The sequence below is a fragment of the Euprymna scolopes genome, chromosome 9 (genome assembly GCF_053919585.1).
Source record: "Euprymna scolopes isolate OS-2025 chromosome 9, ASM5391958v1, whole genome shotgun sequence".
In the NCBI taxonomy this organism is placed as follows: domain Eukaryota; kingdom Metazoa; phylum Mollusca; class Cephalopoda; order Sepiida; family Sepiolidae; genus Euprymna; species Euprymna scolopes.
The window spans coordinates 1,212,361-1,225,949 of NC_136490.1; the positions used below are offsets into that span (position 1 = coordinate 1,212,361).

Consider the following 13,589-nt stretch of genomic DNA (forward strand, 5'->3'; position numbering starts at 1 on the left):
TCTTTATAAATTGTATTTTAAACTTGGATGCATAGTTAGGCTTCTCAGAAATATATCAATAAAAAATTGTCTGTGTAATGAAATACGATTAGAAGTTGTAATACTATTGATGCATTTTTATGTGGTGCATTACTAGGAAAACATCTTATTCCAAGAATAAAATTTGCCCCAAGTAACCCTAAACTGCCTTTTCGAAAATAAGTTTCAAGGGCAGACATGTGAAAAAGTAGGTTATACCTGTTTAGATTTTCAAGAACATGTAGGTTCTCTGATATACAAGTTAGTCATGAAAATTAACAGCCAAGGAAAAAAAAATTTACACTCTTAACAATTTGCAAGAAAGTATTTTTCTAATTCTTTATCATAACTAAAATTTGAAAAAACCATTACAATTGATTTAAAAAAAAAATTTGATCATCATTGGATTAAGCTATAGGATTAAAAAAAATCATTGCATGTAAAATTTTTATCTATTGAGATTTTTAGGAAAATATTTCTGTATTTTGAAATAATCATCAATTTATACCCCAGAAAAAAAATTCACAGCATTTAGGGAAAAAAAAAAATTTCTATTTCAACAATTATATTGTGGGAAGTATACGAGAGAAAACATTTAATTTGTATTTAATGATTAAAATTTTAAAACATTTTGGAATCTTCATTTATTCAGTTCTGAAGATAACGCATTTCTTAAGCATTTCAAAAGTTTTTGATGATTGAAAGTTTAAGAATAAATTATTTCTCTTGTTTTGAAATATTTCTTCATTGAAATTTTAACAATTAAATTTTTCTGACATTCTAAAGTCTGTATTTAGTGAGATTTTAGGGTAAATTTCAAAATGTTTACAGATTAAAATCCAAAGCAAAGAAAACATTCCTTGCATTGGAAAATCTTTACTTAATAATATTTTATTAAAATATATAATATTTGAAAAAGATATTTTATCCAAAAATGCTTTTATATTCATGATGTCGGTGGAATTTGAAGCTTATAATTTCATCCATTTTAAAAATGTTCATAAAATGTTGTTCAATTATTTCTCCATTATTAAGTATCCGTATTCTCTGCTATGATTAAAAGGTATAGAAAATTAAATTTTAACTTTTTAAAAAATTTATTGATTAGAAATGAATTTTTTTTTTATTTCAATGAAATATCAGATTCTTCATTGGATCATTTAGAGTTAAAATTTTGTGAAATTTTTAATACTTTATGATGTTAAGTATAGAATTTTCATTGTTTTTCAAAGATACGTTTGATTTATTCAATGAATTTTTATTCAAACTTACATTTGAATAAAAACTCAGTTCCTCTATATTATACATACAGGCTGAGCCAAACGTAGGTGGACATCATTTTGAATAAGCTTATGTATCGGTTATATTAATGCAATTTTGTATTATATGTGTGTGTTGTGTAGAAGAAATTTAAGTTATCACAATGCAAGGAATGAAATGTAGTCAGTGTTGAGAAAGAAAGACAAAAACAAGTGACAATTTGCAAATCGTCTTTATTCCTCAACACCGACTACATTCCATTCCTTGCGTTGTGATAACCTTCTACGTCTCTTCTACATTTATACCTCACACAATGCTTCAAGCAAACTACATCTCATTTTTATATAATATAGATAAAAATATATGAATGTGGTTTGACAGGAGTTAGATGAAAATATATTAGGAAATCAAAACCTTTTAATTTACTTACACTTGAAAATTCTATAACAAAAAAAAGCAGTTGACAATTTGTTTCGATTACTCATCCCATTGACAATTCAATTTGAAATATAAAACTTTAGGTCATACAAATTATTGAAGGAATCTGGATTTTAATGCATTTCATAAACACTGACAATATAGCTTGAATACGGCATAATCACGTTTGACACACCGGTTCCCATCAGGTCACCAAAGTTAAGCAATGATGAGCTTGGGCAGTACCAGATGGGTGACCATTTGGGGCTTCCATGTGCTGTATGTGCTCTCCGCTTATCTTGGCATTGTTTCCAGCCGTCCTGGACTTCTCCTTGCCACTGGACTTAAGTAGTTCCAATTCAAGAGAGGAGTGGTTGGGATTATGCAACCCTTGCCAAACAATTGCACGCGTAACTACCCCTACAGAGAGGTATCCTTTGTTTTTCGAGATTGAACGGAGGCATCGAAGGCTTACATAATCACTTATTAAATACATGACATAGAATTTTCTTTTTAAAAAATGCTTTGGGACAGAAACTGCAGATAAGTTGTGTTTATATTATTAAGAAGTAGTGAGGCATTGATTGGGATCTGTATCAGTAATTCAACTTTTTCAAGAAAATAATCTGAATTTCCAAATCTTTATTGAATCATTCAAAATAGATAAATATTTTGCATAAAAATATTGTCATTTCTTCGAAAATCCTCAATTTATGATATTAAAAATTAAAGAAAAATGTCACATTTTCAAAATTGAAATTTATATTTAATATTGCTTCTTTATTACTTAATATTAATTCGTTGCATTATGGTTAAGATGCACAGAAGGATTTAATAATTTTAAACTTTTATAAATATTTAGGGATTCAAATTTAAATATTTAATTTTAATGCAAGATTTTTGATGATATCTCTTATTGCAATTCAAAGAAAATATTAAATTGTTGATATTTCTAAAACTTGAGTTTTTATTGGAATTTGAAAAAGAACATATTTTTCCTGATTTTCAATTGGATATATTCAGATTTGAATAAAAATTTTCATTTTGATATTTCTATGGCATGTAGTTTTATAGGAGTTTTATGAAAATATAAAACCTGTTTTAGGGGTTTTCATACTAAAAAAAAAGGTTTTTACCAGTTTTTTTTAAACGTTCATTGGATAGATTATAGCTCATAAATGAAATTTTGTTTCATGTAACCATTTTTATTAAACATTAAGGAAATATTTCATTTCACTGTAGTTCTATTTTTTTTAATATATGAATAGAAGTGTATGCTCTATCCCAACCATCCTCAATCGACCTAAAGTAATCTCGTCAGGATTGGACAAAGCCCCGTGTTTTGACAAGCTTCTGGGTTTGTCCTTTACTCCTGATCTGAAATGGAACACGTACATCAATTCTGTTGCCAAGGTCGCTGGAAAGATGGTGGGATCCTTCTACCGCTCCAGAAGATATCTCACTACTGATGCAATTCTCTATCTATATAAAAGCCAAGTACGTCCAAGGATAGAATACTGCTGCCATATCTGGGCAGGAGCTGCTAAAAACAGCCTATCCTACCTTGACAGAGTACAAAATAGACTTCGTGGCTTAGTGGGGATGCCCCTTTCTCTACCCTGCAACCTCTCTCCCACAGAAGAGATGTTGCGAGCCTATCCTTGTTTTATCGTTATTTCCATGGCAGGTGCTCGTCTGAACTCCAATCTCTGGTCCCCCCTCGCCAATCTTTCACGAAAAACACCCGTCTAGCTGAATCCACTGTGAAAAATTTCCCCCACTCTTTATCTGTGCCTAAATCAAAACGTAGATTCCATGAACAAAGCTTCTTTCTTAGAACTGCACGCCTGTGGAACTCTATTCTGTCTGCCTGCTTCCCACCTGACTACAACTTGGATGTGTTCAAGTCCAACATTAACAAATTCCTAATGAACAGCCCCCTTAAGTAAACACTTCATCAAATCTCCACACTAACGTACTGTACTTGCAATAACCCTTATCCCTGAGTGGCTTCTGGGCCTTGATAAGTGGTGACCACCGTGTAAAAAAAAACAAAAAAAAAAACAAACTTTGCAGCTAATTCTACCCTCTGTGATCAGGATCCCCGTCCCGTATTTCCTCCTGTGTCTGAAAACACACTATGCGACATACAAATATCTGTGCATGATGTTACCAAGTTAATCAAAAACCTCGATTCCAGCAAAGCAACTGGCCTTGACGGCATTCGAATTATAATGTTGAAAAAGCTTCAACCAGATCTAGCTCTTATACTTAAAAGCTGTTTATGCGTTGTCTTAAGGAGAATTACTTCCCAACACCCTGGAAAACCTCATCGGTATGCCCTGTATTTAAGCATTTAAGTGATCGGTCATCTGTACAGACCAATCAGTCTCATGTGCATCATGAGTAAGTTGCTGGAATCTGTTATTAGGTTGGTGTAAAAATAATGTCATTTTTTATTTATATATATATATATATATATATATTAGTTGAATGTCAAAAAATATTGTTTTTGCACCAACCTAATAAAGAGAGAAGTAGGCAAACAGCTCCTCACTGACACGCAATATGATTTCCGTTCTGCTTGATCTACAGCAAATGTGCTAACAATTATTTCTCATAGGATTAGTGAATCTCTCGATGGAGACTTTCTTTTTAGGGCAATTGCTCTTGACATATCAAAGACCTTTGATAGGGTATGGCATAAAGGTCTACTCCAAAAAATCTCCAGCTATGGTGCAGCTGGAAATGTCCTTTTAATTATTAAATCATTTCTCTGATACGTTCATAAGAGTAGTGGTTGAAGCTCACAGTATTGATGCTGGAGTCCTTCAGGGATCCATCCTGGGCCCAACTCTCTTCCTGATCTGCATCAATGATCTAAATCACATCCTAAAATCATTTGTAGACATTTATGCTGACAGCAGTACTATCTATGGCAGCACTTCAAAGGCCGTAAACGACCAGGTTTTCTCTGATCTTGAGTACGTGGTGCAATGGGGAAAGAGGTGGCTGGTTAATTTTAATGCATCGAAAACCAAGCTTCTATCTTCACATCATCAACGATCTGAGTCTCGTCTTGACAAGCTTCTGGATCTGACCTTTACTTCTGATCTGAGATGGAATACGTACATCGAATCTGTTGCCAAGGTTGCTGGAAAAATGGTGGGATCATTCTACCGCTCCAGACTTTGTAGCCTAGTGGGAGGAGGATGCCCTTTTCTCTTCCCTGCAATCTCTTTCCCACAGAGTAGACGTTGCGAGCCTGTCTCTTCTTTATCGTTATTTTAATGGCAAGTGCTCGGCTGAGCTCTAATCTATGCCCCCCCCCTTGCCTGACTTTCATGGAAAACACTGCTCTAGCTGAAACCACTATCAATAATTTCCCCCCACTGGTCCATTCAAACCACGTCTGACACACATTTTTTTTCAAATTTGTTACACTTACAGATCTCCATAAAAGCAATTGAATAGCACCAGTTACACATCTAAAGAGGTCCTAAGAAATTACCTTGACCTGTTTACAAAAATGTGAATTTTTATGAAGAAACAACTTTAAAAGATGATATATCTGGTTTTACTAAATATGTACGACCACATTATTTCCGAATCATTGTATGACTGTCTGCTTCTGCTGTTTGTCATATAGAAATAACGTATAAAGTTGCTTGAATCAGCAGCAGCCGAATCGGATAGTTAATCGTGCCGGGTTTTGATTGTATCTAAGAGGTTTTACTAAAATTGTACGATTATTTGCTTCTGCTGCTGATTTGCTATTAAAGCAACTTTTACACAAACTTGCTACTGGGTTTGTCAGCGCAAAATATCGTAAAAATCTGTTGTGATATGATTGAAACAAACAATAAAATGAATTTACTTACAAATTTCAATCGTGAGGGTTTTTTTTTTTTTTTTTTTTTTTTTTCAAATATAGTTTTAGATTCATATAGAAAGTATTCACAAAAAAATTTTTTAAATATTTTTTTTAATATTGTGTGTTATTTTTATTCCATTGTTTTTGGGGGTTTTTTTTGTTAAAAATCTTTGTAAAAAAAACATTTTAGATTAGTTGTGCCTTACTTTTACTAATGCTTGATGAAAAATTAAACACGATTTTATGTACGTCTAATTAAATCATTAAAACCTGAGACAATTATTTGGCACACTGTATTAGAAAATTGTCTCGATCGTTAAGCGTTTAATTAGTCAAAGCAACTTCGACACTGGTGATTTACTCAGTTTGTTTATGCAAAAACAAATCTTGTATTAAAATAAACAAACAGATTTACTCAAGTTTCAGTTGAGGTTATTTTTGGCAAATATCTTTTTAGTTTCATACCTTAAGATATTTGCAAAATAACTTTTTTTTTTTTTTTAATATTCTCTCTCAAGTCAGAAAGTAAACAAAATAAAAATACAACTATTAGGTTGGTACAAAAATAATGTTTTTTGACCTTCAAGTCAAAAAATGACATTATTTTTGAACCAACCTAATATTTGTGTTGCGAGATATTTCGAATTTTGTTATAAATTTTCATTTCAAAGTTTTAGAATATAGTTTGTGTTAAAAAAAAATCAAAGTTAAAGAAAAATTCACTTGGGTTTATTTAAGATTTTAACCTTTTTAGTCCAGTTTAATTTAAAAAAAAAAAAAAAATCTAGAAGTAGTCAATAATATAAATTAAAAAATGTTTAAGAAAACTTAAAAAAAATGATTTCCTTTTGCTTTTTTTTTTTTTTTTTTTTTTTTTGTCAATGTGCGCTGCTTGTCCAACCTGCAAAGGGTGTTTATTTCGTTCTTAACATGGGGAAGTTAGCAGTGTTTATTCTGAAACCTTCTTAACATGGGAGGTTGGCAGGTGGTAATTCCGAAAGCCTTTTGTTTTGTTTTCATAACTTTCGGAATAAACACAGAGTGGTGTCATTGGCAAATATACCCATCTCTGAAACAGTTTTATCAGGGAGGTCATTTATAAATATCAGGAATAATAAAGGTCCAAGGGTAGACCCCTGAGGTACTCCCGCATTTATATCATATTGTTTAGATGTACGACTGTCAAGAACAACTTGGATTTAACTACATTATGTATTCTTCCAGTGATACCATATGATCTAATTTTCCTTAGAATACCATCGTGCCATACCCTATCAAAAGCCTTAGATATGTCAAGGGCTACCGCTCTACCCTCCCGTTTTGTCCAGAAAACGATATATACATTCAGAGACTATAGTTAAGATATCTGCTGTTGAACGGGCTTGCCTGAATCCATATTGTTTGTCAGTCAGAAGTTTAGCAGTTGTTAGGTGTTGGACTAGGGCTATCTCAGCAGAGCATTTTTTAACAGCACAGCTGGGATGAGATCTGGTCCACATGCTTTTGAGGTGTCTAGGTTTTTTATGATACCATGCACCTGAGAAGGGGTGATTTTCAAATCGTCTAGTGTAGCGTCTGTCCGCAAAGGAAAGTTGGGGAGGAAGTGGTGTGCTGGGTCCAGTGTGGAGTTTGAGGCAAACCGACTGGCGAGCAAATTAGCCTTGTCGGTTTACCAAAATAATCGCGAATGTGACTAAGTCGTTTTATTGTTTATTTTAATAACAACCTTTTGGGCTGACGGACTCAAAACTTCTGAGTAAATTCGTTTTATTGTTAGATTGTTTTACAATATTTTACGCTGATGAACCCAGTTGATCGCTTGTGTCAAAGTACTGTAGCAGTCATAGAGAACTATTTTCTGGTAAATTAATGCCCCCCCCCCTCTGAGTTCTCCAGCCACAGACTGACCAATCAGCTAACAGGGCACATTGATTCACCTGCTCCCTAAAAGTCTGAAGGGAACGTCAGCAGTCAGATCCGGATCGCCAGCAGAGCAACATCTATTCTCTTTCGTCTCTTGTCCACCAGACATCCCGCTATAGCATTGATGGTCTATTTGAGACAACTGCTATCCAGCCGGGAATGACACGGTACTTACCGACCTTAAAAGAACTTTCTTTTCATTCTTCCCTTTTAGTTCCTGCTACAAATAAAATACTCTTCATTGTTATTGTTCAAAAAGGAAGTTTGTGTTTCTTTTATGCCTTGTTCTTTGCTATAATTTATTAGGAAGGTAAAACAACCCTCCTCTCCTAAAAATGGTGACCCCAACGTGATATACACCTCTAAAACATTTCTTCCTTGAATAAAAAAACGAAAAGGGACCATATCGCCGATACAAACAGAACAGCGCAATAAAAAAAAAAAAAAACGAGAGAAGTATATAAAAAAAAAAAAAACGAGAGAAGTATATAAAAAAAAAAAAAACTTCGGTCAATACTTTTGCACAGGGTAATCTTGAACTTTGATTTAAAAAAAAAAAAAAGATTCAACCATTTTCCTTTCACATACGACTAAAAAAGAAATGTACAAGATATTACTGACCAAATATCAGGCAAAATGGTGAACTCTTTGAATGGAAAATAGGTAATGCCATCTTGATGCTGTCCATCTTCTAAATCCAGATCTAATAGCTTATTTGTTTCTTTTTTTATAAAAAATAAAAATACATTTTCTTAATGCCTTTTCAATTGACTAAAAATAAAATTATTTCAAAGAGAAAATCAAACACACGTGGCAATGATCATATTTTATTTGAATAAAAAAAATACCATCCAATTTAAAAAAAAAAAAAAAAAAAAAATAGAAATAAAATAAAAAAAATAATCAGCTCACCTTAAAGAAGTTATACTATTAAGAAACACAGCCTTTAATTTTTTTTTTTTTATTATTCTGGGTCTTTTATGATTTTCAAAGAGTCTTAATACCATCAATGTTCAAAATTTGTTTGCAATATGAGGCAATATAAAAAAAAATACAAACAAAACAAAAAAAAACTGTAAAAACTTGATGTTTGAAGAAACAAAAGCTGCTGCCACATACAGGTCTCACGAGTTGGGGAGATGTTAGCGATGCTCAGTACTGAAGAAGACACACTGCTAGCTTTCAAAGAGAGGGGGGTACTTCATTCACATCAATTTTTAATAAAGTTTGTAGCTTAAAAAAAAGACAATTTATGGTCAAATATTACAAAAAAATATCAGATTTGATTTGAATTAATTCCCTTTTTTTTTGTTGTTGTTTTTTTAAATTTTTTGATAGAAATTACATTAGACTGTTTTTTTTTTTGTTTGTTTTTTTTTTGTGGGTTAGGATTGTTTCATTCTAGAACTTTCGACCGACATATCTTTCACGTTTTTATGTTTGGTGATTTTTTTTTCATTTTAAGTATGTTAATTATTTTTATTTACTAGTGATGAGACAATTCCAATATTTTTCCCCCCAATTCCGATTCTTTATAAATCTCTAAATATTTAACTATTAAATGTTTATTTTGTCCCGATTACTATAAAAACACGTTAAATGTGCAGATATTTTATTACACGTAAAAACACACTTGTGAAGTGATGTGATCTATAGATTTTAGTTTCACTGGAAATTTAAATCAATAAATATTATTGTTTTATTGTTGTATTATTACCAGCAGTGGATTTTTTTTTTTTTTTAATCCAATTTAAAAAAAAAAAAAAAAAAAGGGTGTCAACATTCTCCTTCATCCAGTGCCTGGAATTCTCATATTTGTCACCTGTCTGGTACTGACCAGGCTTAACTTTGGTGATCTAACAAGAACCGTTGTGCCAATGTGATTGTGCCGTATTAGACACCAACAGACCTTCAACGATTTTTACTTTTTTTTATAGCATTTCAAAGGTTTTTTTTTTTAGGTGTACTTCTAAATTCAAATATTTCAGATTTGCATTTAATCAATAATTGTTGAACCTTTATAACCTGGTAGAACTAATTCATCTGGTCATAAATAAATGAACATAATGGCATAAAGTGGGGATTGATTCAAACACGCCTTGTACATATTAGTTCAGTATCTGGGTTGATGACAGATACCTCCAGATTGCAACTGTCCATTGTTTACATTCAGTATACCGCCATCTGGAAGATTTTGTTGTCATAAATACACTTTTTTTCAAGGTAAGTTTATGAAATGCAAAAATTCTCAGTGATAGTTTAACTTTTGAACTTCATAATTTTTTCAGTTTGAAAACAATCATAGTATTGTTACGTTTTAAACTAAAATTAACCAAATATTTTTTTAATTATCTACATCATAGCATCTTATTTATAATTTATAAATTCAGGATTAAAACTTTGAAAATATCTTTTTCTTTTCTTCTTTGTTAACCGGAATTTTTGAGCTGATGTCCAAAGATTTGCACAGACTTTCACTTATCAAATTTTACGGGTATAATTCTTTCGACAAAATCTTGCTACAAACATGTTGAATAACAATTATACGCTTTACTGCAATTTCTCTATATCATCACTCCTCAAATATGTACTTGACTGGCATCAATCATTAACATGTAGGTGCTTGTTTACATTAGTGATCTTTTAAATCAACGCATTTCAGGTGAAAACATTATGCACTTGCAATGCAAAATTTTTATAAATTCACAAAAAAATGATCCAGTAGATGAGCTAGATGTATTTTTAATAAAATATCAACCACAATTATGTGCCGTTTAAAAATGGCAAACCCTTAATTTAAGTCAGGGGAGATAAGTCAGTTTTTTATACTGAATTGGTTGCACAACTCTTCCACACTAAAAACATACGATAAAACTAGATAAATTTTATTTTTCTATTAAATAATTTTTTGGAATTCATACGAATTTCTACATGATACATAAGTATGTAGTAATGTTTTGACCTGAAATGCGTTGATTTAAAAAAAAATATATAAATTTTTATTAATGCCAATCAGGTAGATTTCTTACGATCGATGTGAAATGTTATGCTAAATACATTTTATAATTTATTAGCTCTATCTAATAGGATATCAAGTCCTTTGTTCAAGACCTGTTATGCTTGAAAGATTGGTTTTCTTATATGAAGAATACTTTAAATGTTATTTATACATTTAAATATGTATTTAACTATTTACATTAACTTTTAGTATGTGGCCTCTTGTCAGTGATAATCAGATAGAAAATTAAAAAAAAAAAAACAGAACTGGGAAGAGCTCTCCTGTGCTTAAGTGAAAAAAAAAAAAGTCACAAAAGAGGCAGTCACAAAAAAATAATGGAAAACCCCTCAAGGGAAGTCAAGATAAACAATTAATTCATATCTGTATGAAATGCCCCCTAACTATATTTAATAATCTTAAATTATATTTCACATTTTGGGGGCAAATATTCAAAGTGAATATTTAGTAAAATTCTCAGACAAGCGAAAATATTTCTTACAGTAAATTCATAAAATTCTCGAAAATAATTTATGGTCACTTGAATTGTTTTGTGGGTTTAATACTTGAAGAAAATAATTCGATTAAATTGAACAAAATGTTGAAAAATATAAGTGAAAAAAAATTTGTGCAGACAAAAACAGTTAATTATGTTTTTCCATTGTTTTTATCATTCACCTATGCATATACACAATAAAATGTTAAATTCCAATGACCATTTCTTCATTTAAAAAAAGATCCATACAATTTTACAGTCTGTTTTGTCGACACATGAACAGCCAAGTATAGACATATCTCGATTTTTCATGCAACTCTTCAGTCCAAAAATTATTATATATTGCTTTATATACAGCATTCGACCCTCTGATCATCTCTATGAAGCCACAGCATTATATATATATATATATACAGGATTTAAATTTGGGAAATATTAATGTTTATAGAATGATCCTATCCTGATAAAACTGCTTAATATTCAAGATATATGAGAGGAATTAAAAATATGCAAATCCTGACTTACAAAATTTATTGTTCATAAAAAAAGGAATACAAGATAAAGAAAAAATGCAAATTTTTGAAACTCCAGGGAATAAAGAAAAATTCAATTTATTATGGATTCCTTGTTTTATGAACAATAGATTTTATAAGTCATGAGGTATATAATTTTAACTCCCTCCCCCATATATATATCTTAATTTTTTATTAAAATTTCGGGTAATGTTCATATACCAATAAAATCAAAGTCAATAGTAGTTGACCCAATTAAGTTCCATGATTATCGGTTTTTTATATATATAAACTGATTTTTTTTTTTTTTTTTTTTGCACAAGAGAAATAATTAGTGTCTAATTATGTATGTGAGAGAATATTTTATTACAAACATAAATACATTCGATCAGCCATTGATGCCTAGTTTCACAGAAACACGGAAACTTATTCAGTGAAAAATACACTTCATTATCAATTGTCATTTAATTGAATTTTTTTGAAGTCAAAGTTTAGAAATGTATTGAATCCTCGGCAAACGGCTCAACACTTCATCCAATGAAGAAAAAGTTTGAATTTAGAAATTTTTTTTTTTTTATAAAACGATTTAAATTTTTAAGTACGGACAACAGTCTCTGACAAATATCCAATCAGAGATACAATCATCACTTTTTTTTTGACAAGTGATTAAGTTTATGCTAAGAAAATGTTTCTTCATCTTGATTAATGTGAATTCGTGAAACTAAATTTAAAGGCTTTGAGATTACCTTTGAATTTTGTCGGATCATATCGTAAAGAAGTTGGCCATTTTTAATCTAAATTTAAAGGTGGTCCGAGATATACTTTTCACTTTCGAATTTTGAAGCATAACAAATAGAAAGTAATTTTATTAAAAGTACAGAATAGTTAATAACACCCTCTTGCTCATCATCCCCATATTATGAATAAGATTTTCTTAACATAGCCCTCCCCCATCATGTTAACTATTCTGTACCTTCACTTAAAATTTCTAGCTTGAAATTGTTTTTTAATGAAAGTTTTCCCCGACAAGACATGAAGCCACTTGATGTAAGAAGCTCAAAAGAAAAGATTATCGCAAAGGTAGGGGATATCTATTAAGCTTAGTCTTGAAAAGACCAAAACAATAAGTAGGAGGAAAACAGTCAGCAGGAAGGGAGTTCCATAAGCCTGCAGTTCTTGGGAAGGAGCTACTGGAATTGGAAGCCATATTTAAAAATATTAGAACAGTGGATTGGTGAAACGAACGAGCTGGAACAAAGGAAGCAGGAAACACGTGCCATAATAAAGTACTTCTAGTAAAGACTGAGACTAGCAATATCACACTTGTGAAAGAAATTAGATACGCTTCTGAACATATCGAGAACCCCTCAAATGGGACTCGCCAGCCCAAATATGACAAGTTTTATGGTTCATTTGTGCTTCTAAACTGAGGGAAAACACTCATTTTCTTATGTGCCCCCACCTCAAAAACTGGAGTCTTATTTCACCTTTTGAGTTGGAATTCTATAAGATTGTTCGATATAAATGTTTTGTGGCATATCAACCCGTTTTCAGATTATTTTATGCCAAACTAAAAATGAGGAAACGTTTGTATTGAAGCTCAATAGCACCCGAATCAGTTAAAGATTTTTTTGTTTTTTGTTATATTCGAATTCTTACATTTATTGAAAAGAAAAAAAGATTTTAAAACAGTTTTTTTTTTCAATATCCAAATATTAGTCACCCAAAGGCTTAAAACATTTTGACGAGACAAAGAGGAAACATTTTTTTTTAGAAATGCAGGTCGACATATTTCCAAACACAAGAAAAATTATATTAAGATAGAGAAATTATTTACAGAATTCAAAAAACATTCTGTTTGAATTGGTAACATATTACCAAAGCTTCAGGTTTTTATTTATATATATTATGTATGATTAATCAAATGGAAAAAGGAGATAAAAGTCGTTGTTTAATAGTATTATAATAGTTTACTAATTAACATTTGTTTATGGTTAATTATTAAACATTGTGTTAATAAAGATTCTAAAATGTTAATCTACATAACTATAACCAAATCTTAATTAGGGAACATAATTTCATAATATAGAATCA

General features: G+C 31.0%; 1 long non-coding RNA gene across 1 annotated transcript; it reads right to left on the reverse strand.

Moving 5' to 3' along the window:
• Window positions 1-9,200: 9,200 nt before the first annotated feature.
• On the reverse strand, window positions 9,201-10,263 carry LOC145284426 (uncharacterized). Its single transcript, XR_013868824.1, has 2 exons — window positions 10,124-10,263; window positions 9,201-9,416 (listed from the first exon to the last, which is right to left on the reverse strand). It is a non-coding gene; the product is annotated as an uncharacterized LOC145284426 (long non-coding RNA).
• Between the last annotated feature and the right edge of the window lie 3,326 nt (window positions 10,264-13,589).